The sequence below is a fragment of the Panthera leo genome, chromosome A1 (assembly GCF_018350215.1).
Source record: "Panthera leo isolate Ple1 chromosome A1, P.leo_Ple1_pat1.1, whole genome shotgun sequence".
NCBI classification, from domain to species: Eukaryota; Metazoa; Chordata; class Mammalia; order Carnivora; family Felidae; genus Panthera; species Panthera leo.
Window position 1 is genome coordinate 139,162,949 of NC_056679.1, and position 7,077 is coordinate 139,170,025.

The following is a 7,077-nucleotide window of genomic DNA, read 5'->3' on the forward strand; positions in this document are numbered from 1 at the left end:
ATTTAGGAGCATGTTGCTTAATTTTCACATGCATGTAAAATTTCCAAATCTTTTTCTTACTAATTTCTAATTTCATTCCACTGTTATCAGCAAACACATTCCTTGTATGACTTCAGTCTTTTAAACTTTGTTGTGATTTGTTTTATGGCCTCCAATTAAATTCCATCCTCAAGAATGTTTCATGTGTACTTAAGAAAATGCATGTTCTGGGGGCGCCTGGGTGGCTCAGTCGGTTAAGCGTCTGACTTCAGCTCAGGTCACGATCTCGCGGTCCGTGAGTTCGAGCCCCGCGTCGGGCTCTGGGCTGATGGCTCAGAGCCTGGAGCCTGCTTCCGATTCTGTGTCTTCCTCTCTCTCTGCCCCTCCCCTGTTCATGCTCTATCTCTCTCTGTCTCAAAAATAAATAAACATTAAAAAAAAAGAAAAGAAAAGAAAATGTATGTTCTGCTGTTGTGCAGCAAACTGTTCTATATACGTCCATGAGGTCTAGTTGGTAAATAGTGTTGTTAAAGTATTCTACTTCCTTGCTGCCTTTCTTTCTAGTTGCTCTATCCATTATAGCAAGTTGAGCGTTCAAGTACAACTATTATCACTGAATTATCTATTTCTCCATTCAATTCTGTTAAGTTTTGCTTCATGTCTTTTGGGGCTCAGTTTTAGGTAAATATATCTCTATAAACTATATAATTATTACATCTTCCTGACCCTTTTATTATTACAGAATGTCCCTGTTTATCTCTACAAACTTTTATATTAAAGTCTGCTTTGATAGGAGTTTAGCCCCTCCAGTTCTCTTTTTCTGTTTGTATGGTAGGTCTTTTTCCATCCTTTCAACCTATTTATGAACAATATCTTTTTATATGCTTATTGGTCTTTTGAATACCCTCTTTTGTGACTATTCAGATCTTGGTCTATTTTTAATTTTAAGTTTTTGTCTTTTTCTTATTGATTTGTAGGAGTTCTTTATATGTTCTGAATACAAGTCCTTTGTAGACTATTTCCCAGTCTGTAGATTCCCTTTTCACCCTTTTAATAGTGCTAACGAGGAGTTGATGGAGGTTTTTTTTGTTTTTTGTTTTTGTTTTTAAATTTTTTTTTAATGTTTATTTTTTTTTTGAGACAGAGAGAGACAGAGCATGAACGGGGGAGGGTCAGAGAGAGAGGGAGACACAGAATCTGAAACAGGCTCCAGGCTCTGAGCTGTCATCACAGAGGCCGACTCAGGGCTCGAATTCACAGACCGCGAGACCGTGACCTGAGCCGAAGTTGGCCACCTAACCGACTGAGCCACCCAGAGGCCCCTGGAGTTTTTTTAATCAGTTTTCTTTCATTTCTTTTTCTTTTCCGTCCTATTTAAGAAATCTTTGCTGACTTGAAGAGTTCTTTTGGTGTATCTGTTTTGTTTTGTTTTTACACAGCATTATTATGGCAATAGCTGACTAATACATTTGATCCTACCAACTTATTCTCCAAAGTAGTTGTACTAACTTACCCTCAAATCAGCAGTATTTTGGTATTCCATTGCTTCACAACTCCCCTTGTCACACTTTTAAAGTTTAAGGCTGACTGATGTAAAATTCATTTTTACTCTCATTTGAATGTGCATTTTTCCTAATTACAATGAGATTGAGAATATTTTCATATATTTATTGGCCACTTGAATATACACTACTGTTTATTAACTGTTCATTTCTTTTTTTTTTTTTTTAACGTTTATTTATTTTTGAGACAGAGAGAGACAGGGAGGAGGGAGGGTCAGAGAGAGGGAGACACAGCATCTGAAACAGGCTCCAGGCTCTGAGCTGTCAGCACAGAGCCCGACGCGGGGCTCGAACTCACGGACCGCGAGATCGTGACCTGAGCCGAAGTCGGCCGCTTCACCGACTGAGCCACCCAGGCGCCCCAACTGTTCATTTCTTATATGCTCATCTTTATGTTTGAAAGATCCCAGAACAAGTTTAAAAAACAAAAGCAAGGAGCGGAACAACACAGGGAGAGACACATTCACCTATGTGTCTATGTGGGCTTGCATATATGCAATACACATGTACCTATGTGTTTTAATATGCCTAGGATGTTTTTGAAAAAATATGAAACAGGGGTGCCTGGGTGGCTCAGTCTGTTAAGCGTCCGACTTCAGCTCCGGTCACAATCTCACAGTCTGTGAGTTTGAGCCCCGCCTCAGGCTCTGTGCTGACAGCTCAGAGCCTGGAGCTTGCTTCGGATTCTGTGTCTCCCTCTCTCTCTGCCCCTCCCCTGCTCATGCTCTGTCTCTCTCTGTCTCAAAACAAATAAAAACCTTTAAAAATTTTTTTAAAAAGAAAAAATATGAAACAATAAAGTTGGAAGAATTATTTAAAAGGCATTTATAGTGAACTATAAATACAAAAAGAAAATTCATTATAATATGTTGAATTATCAGGGAGTTTGAAAAAAAGTGGGGAAAAGTGAAGAATAAAGCTACTGAGCTATGTGTGTGGTGTGGGGGCAGTGAAAGGAAGTTAAAATATTTCTAGAATTTTGATGGAAATAAGGAGGACCCAGGGAGTCAGCCAGATGGCAGAGAATGATCTCAAGTGAATCTATGTGAAGTCTTTGATCTCTCTCTGGTAGAGAAATGTCACAAGAAATGACCCTGGGGCATTAGTCAATCAACTAAAGCAGTAAAACTCCAACCTGGCTACAAGCGGACATCACCTACTGTTTAAAATAAGGGCCATCTCACGTCCGACTTCAGCTCTGGTCACCATCTTGCGGTCCGTGAGTTCGAGCCCCGCGTCGGGCTCTGGGCTGATGGCTCAGAGCCTGGAGCCTGCTTCCGATTCTGTGTCTCCCTCTTTCTCTGCCCCTCCCCCGTTCATGCTTTGTCTCTGTCTCAAAAATAAGTAAACATTAAAAAAAAAAAATTTGAAATAAGGGCCACCTCAGACCAGTTGAATCAAAATTACCTGGAAAATTTCAACCTGTCTACAAGCTAATATCTCCAACTTTTAAAATAAGGGCCACCTCAGACCAACTGAACCAAAATACTGGGAAGTGGCTCTGGGGAATTGAGTCTTTTTTTTTTTTTTTTTTTTTTTATACTCTCTAGGTGATTCTCATGGACCAAGAGGTTGAAATCCCATGAAGCAGATGCTGATATGTAAAACATTAAATTACACTTCTGGAGAAGTGTAATAAAAGAAAATAACCTTTTATTCAGAGGCATGGTTATTATGATCTTTTTTTTAATTTAAGTGTAATAAAATTAGAAGAAAAGGATTTATGGTAAGTGACATAAACAGAGAAAAAAAAGAAATTATAGCTTTCAAAACGTTTCTATCTCAATATATATTTTTAAATTTTTTTTTTTAATGTTTATTTGTTTTTGAGACAGGGAGAGACAGAGCATGAACAGGGGAGGGTCAGAGAGAAAGGGAGACACAGAATCCAGAACAGGCTCCAGGCTCTGAGCTGTCAGCACAGAGCCCGACGCGGGGCTAGAACTCACGGCCTGCGAGATCATGACCTGAGCCGAAGTCAGGCGCTTAACTGACTGAGCCACCCAGGAGCCCCTCAATATATATTTTCTAAATGATGTTCATTCTATGAGCATTTATTGAGAATCTCTGACATGCAAAGCCTTGCACTGTTAGGTGGTTTTTGTTTCTTTGTTTATTTTAATGATAGGAAATGGCTCTTATCCTCAAAGTTGTTACAGTCTAGGGGCGCCTGGGTGATTCAGTCAGTTAAGCGGGCCAACTTCGGCTCAGGTCATGATCTCACAGTTTGTGGGTTTGAGCCCCGCATCAGGCTGTGTGCTGACAGCTCAGAGTCTGGAGCCTGCTTTGGTTTCTGTGTCTCCCTCTTTCTCTGACCCTCCCCAGCTCACACTCAGTGTGCGTGTCTCTCTCTCAAAAATAAATAAACATTAAGAAAAAAAGTTGTTACACTCTGTTTAGGATATATAAATAACCTAGGGCTAGAACAAGGCAGAAAGAAATGCCATACTTGAAGAAACAGTGCCACGGAAACACTAAGGAGGTAACTCTACCAAGGGCTGGGAATGCAGAAGCTTTACAGAGAAACTAGGATTTTAACTCAGCTTTGAAGGATGAACAGAATCTCAGTAGGTGGAGAAGTGGGGTAAGGGAGCAAGTTCCCCATTTGGAGAAGAGTAGGAGCAAAACCTCAGCAATGAAAGAGTGTGTATAATTTATACCTCATTTTCTCCTGGGTCTACTGCAATGGGTCCTGACTGATCTCCAGCCTGTCCCCACCTCCACCCTCCTGCAGCCCAGGACTCTGGCCAGCCAAGAGGGCCACAGCTCTTGTATTTCCATAGAACAATGGGCAAGTCATTAAAAAAAATATTCATTATTAGCCTCTATCTACATACTGTTCCCTAAATATTTATGCTTTTGAGATTTTTGTATTACCAAATCAATGTATGCTCTTGTATCAAATTCAAATAATATCAACTAGGATATCAGGATATCAAATAGGAAGTGGAAGCCCCCTTACAATTCAGCCCCCAGTGGTAAGCACTATTAATAGTTAGGGTAGGTATCCATCCAGTATCTCTGTTTATCTGTCTCTGTTTGCCTGTCTTTCTTTGTTTCTCTTTCTCTCTCTGTATACACACACACACACACACACACACACACACACAAGCGCATGCATATATAATATTCTTTATATGTACATACTAAACTGTGTATATATACATATATACATATATATGAATGTGTATAGACACACTATATGTGCATACGAGTATAATAACTGAGCAATTGTTGTAAATATATATATATATATATATATATATATATATATATATATATATACTTGATACATTTACAGAGAATCTAATGTCTCTAAATACAGTGTGTCTATCTATACATACACATACATGTTTACGTGTGAGGGGAAGTATGTATTACTCTCAGACTCTGACACCTTTTGCTGACTGCCCATCTCTTACCGGTTAAGGTACAAACCCTTAGCATGTTGTCTTAAGCCCTAGCAGTCAGGCTGCTGCCTACCTCTGTCTCCGGCTTCCTCTTCAGCCATTCTGGCTACTTTTGAGAAAGACTACAGTTGGAGAGAAATGAAATCATGTTCCTTTTGAGTTCATTCTTCAAAGCTGGGGTCCTTTCAGCAAGTGTCTTCAGGATTGGTAAGTTGACATGACTTGTTATGGCAATAAGAAAAGACCTTGCGGGAAGCAGTATGAAAGCAAGACCAGGGACCTGCAGACAGGAAGTCAAATGCCTGTGTTATGTGCTCCCTCCCCCACTCCCAAGGACAAAGCCCTCCCTATTCCAGACTGACACCCCCACCCCCACAGTAGGACTTAACCTTGACATTGCTTCAGTCACACTGAGGGCTTTGTGAACTGTGAGCAGTTCGGGGGAATAAGCAGCTGTTTCACTTCTCTGTGCTTTTACATATTTTCATTCCTCAAGTTGAAATGCCCTTACCTGCCACCGCACCCTGGGCAAATGTGAATCCTGCACATTGTGCAGGGGCTTTTTTTCCAGGATGGAGGCCACGATGAGACATCCCCCACCCGGTGATTTAGAAATAAGGCTGCCACGGAATAAAACAAACAAACCATGTCCACTGGGGATGTGATTAACCCCCTGGAGGAGAAAAACAACCAATTGTGTATAAATATGTGACTGAAGAATTTTAAAACTCTTGAATTTCAAAAAAAGTGAAATAAAATAAAAAGGAGAAAGTGGTGCTGGGAAATCTCAGGGAGGAAATATGGGAAAAGGCTGTAATTTAACAAACACTTAATTGTGTTTGCCTTGCTCACAGTAAGACCATGCTAAGAGAAGGGTCTGGTAAACCTAGCAAGCAGTGGAGAGAGGGCAGTGGGGAGGTACACAGAGACACGGGAGACCAGGTGTGTGTAATTTTCACTGCTGTATATTTGGCTAGCATATGAATCAATTACAATTTATCTCCTATTGGTAGAAATTAAGATGGTTCTCACTAGTTAGCCATTATTAACTGCTCAACAGAAATTCTCATCCATGTGTCTCCACTCAGGATTTTCTTTTAATGTTTTATTTATTTTTGAGACAGAGAGACCGAGCATGAGTGGGGGAGGGGCAGAGAGAGGGAGACACAGAATCCGAAGCAGGCTCCAGGCTCTGAGCCGTCATCCCAGAGCCCCATGTGGAGCTTGAACGCACAAACCGTGAGATCATGACCTGCGCCGAAGTTAGACGCTTAACCGACTGAGCCACCCAGGCGCCCCAAGAGCTTGTATTTTCTAGAGTACATGTTTAGGAGTGAGATCACTGTGTCATAAGAGGTGAGCCCGTTCAACTTTATACCATATAAGGTTAGATTTTCTTCAACATGTCTGGGCAGTCCATGCTGCTGCCAGTAACGTACTAATGTTCCAACTGTTCTACATTCTTACCAACACTTGGTATTGTTAGTCTTAAACGTTTATGGGGTAGATACAGTGGAAATACTACCTCATTATTGTCTATGCATTTCTCCAGTTACTATTGAGATTACACATCTTTTACATTTTAAGAGAAGACTTGGATCTCCTTTCCTGTTCGTGTCCTTTGTCCAGTTTTCTGCTAAGTTATTTTTATTCTATCTATTGTTTCACAGGAATTTGGTGTGTGTCTGCATGTGCATGGTTTGGATATACTCTTCTGGTCCATGGCTTGCTTTTCACTTAAAGTCAGATCTCTGTGCCTCAGTTTCCTCATGTGCAAAATGAGGAGACTATTATTAAACAAGTTAATATATGCAAGATACTTAGAACAGTGCCTAGCATATAGGAAGCATGGTGTAAATATTTATCACTATTATTACTAGTGTGCTTTGATAAAAAGATTTAGTTATTTTCTATAGTATCTCTCAATGAATGAAAAATTTTTGTTTTAATGCCTAAATTTATTACTCTTTTTCTCCATGGATTGCGCTTTTTGTGTCTAGCACCAGCTTTTTATAACTTGTATGCTTTGCCAAATCTATGAGTGTTTTTTTTACAGTCGAAAAGTTTTCCATCAAGCACTCGGGAACCCATTATAATTGGGAGAATAAGGAGGACACTTAAATCAT

The 7,077-nt window shown here is 40.1% G+C and overlaps 1 protein-coding gene across 1 annotated transcript in view; it reads right to left on the reverse strand.

Moving 5' to 3' along the window:
• Positions 1 to 5,331, reverse strand: part of FAM169A (family with sequence similarity 169 member A) — a 93,705-nt gene extending 88,374 nt beyond the window's left edge. Inside the window, exon 1 of the mRNA XM_042941073.1 lies at positions 5,025 to 5,331. The gene's annotated coding sequence lies outside the window, so the exon portion shown is untranslated. The remainder of the gene's footprint in view (positions 1 to 5,024) is intronic.
• Positions 5,332 to 7,077: the final 1,746 nt, after the last annotated feature.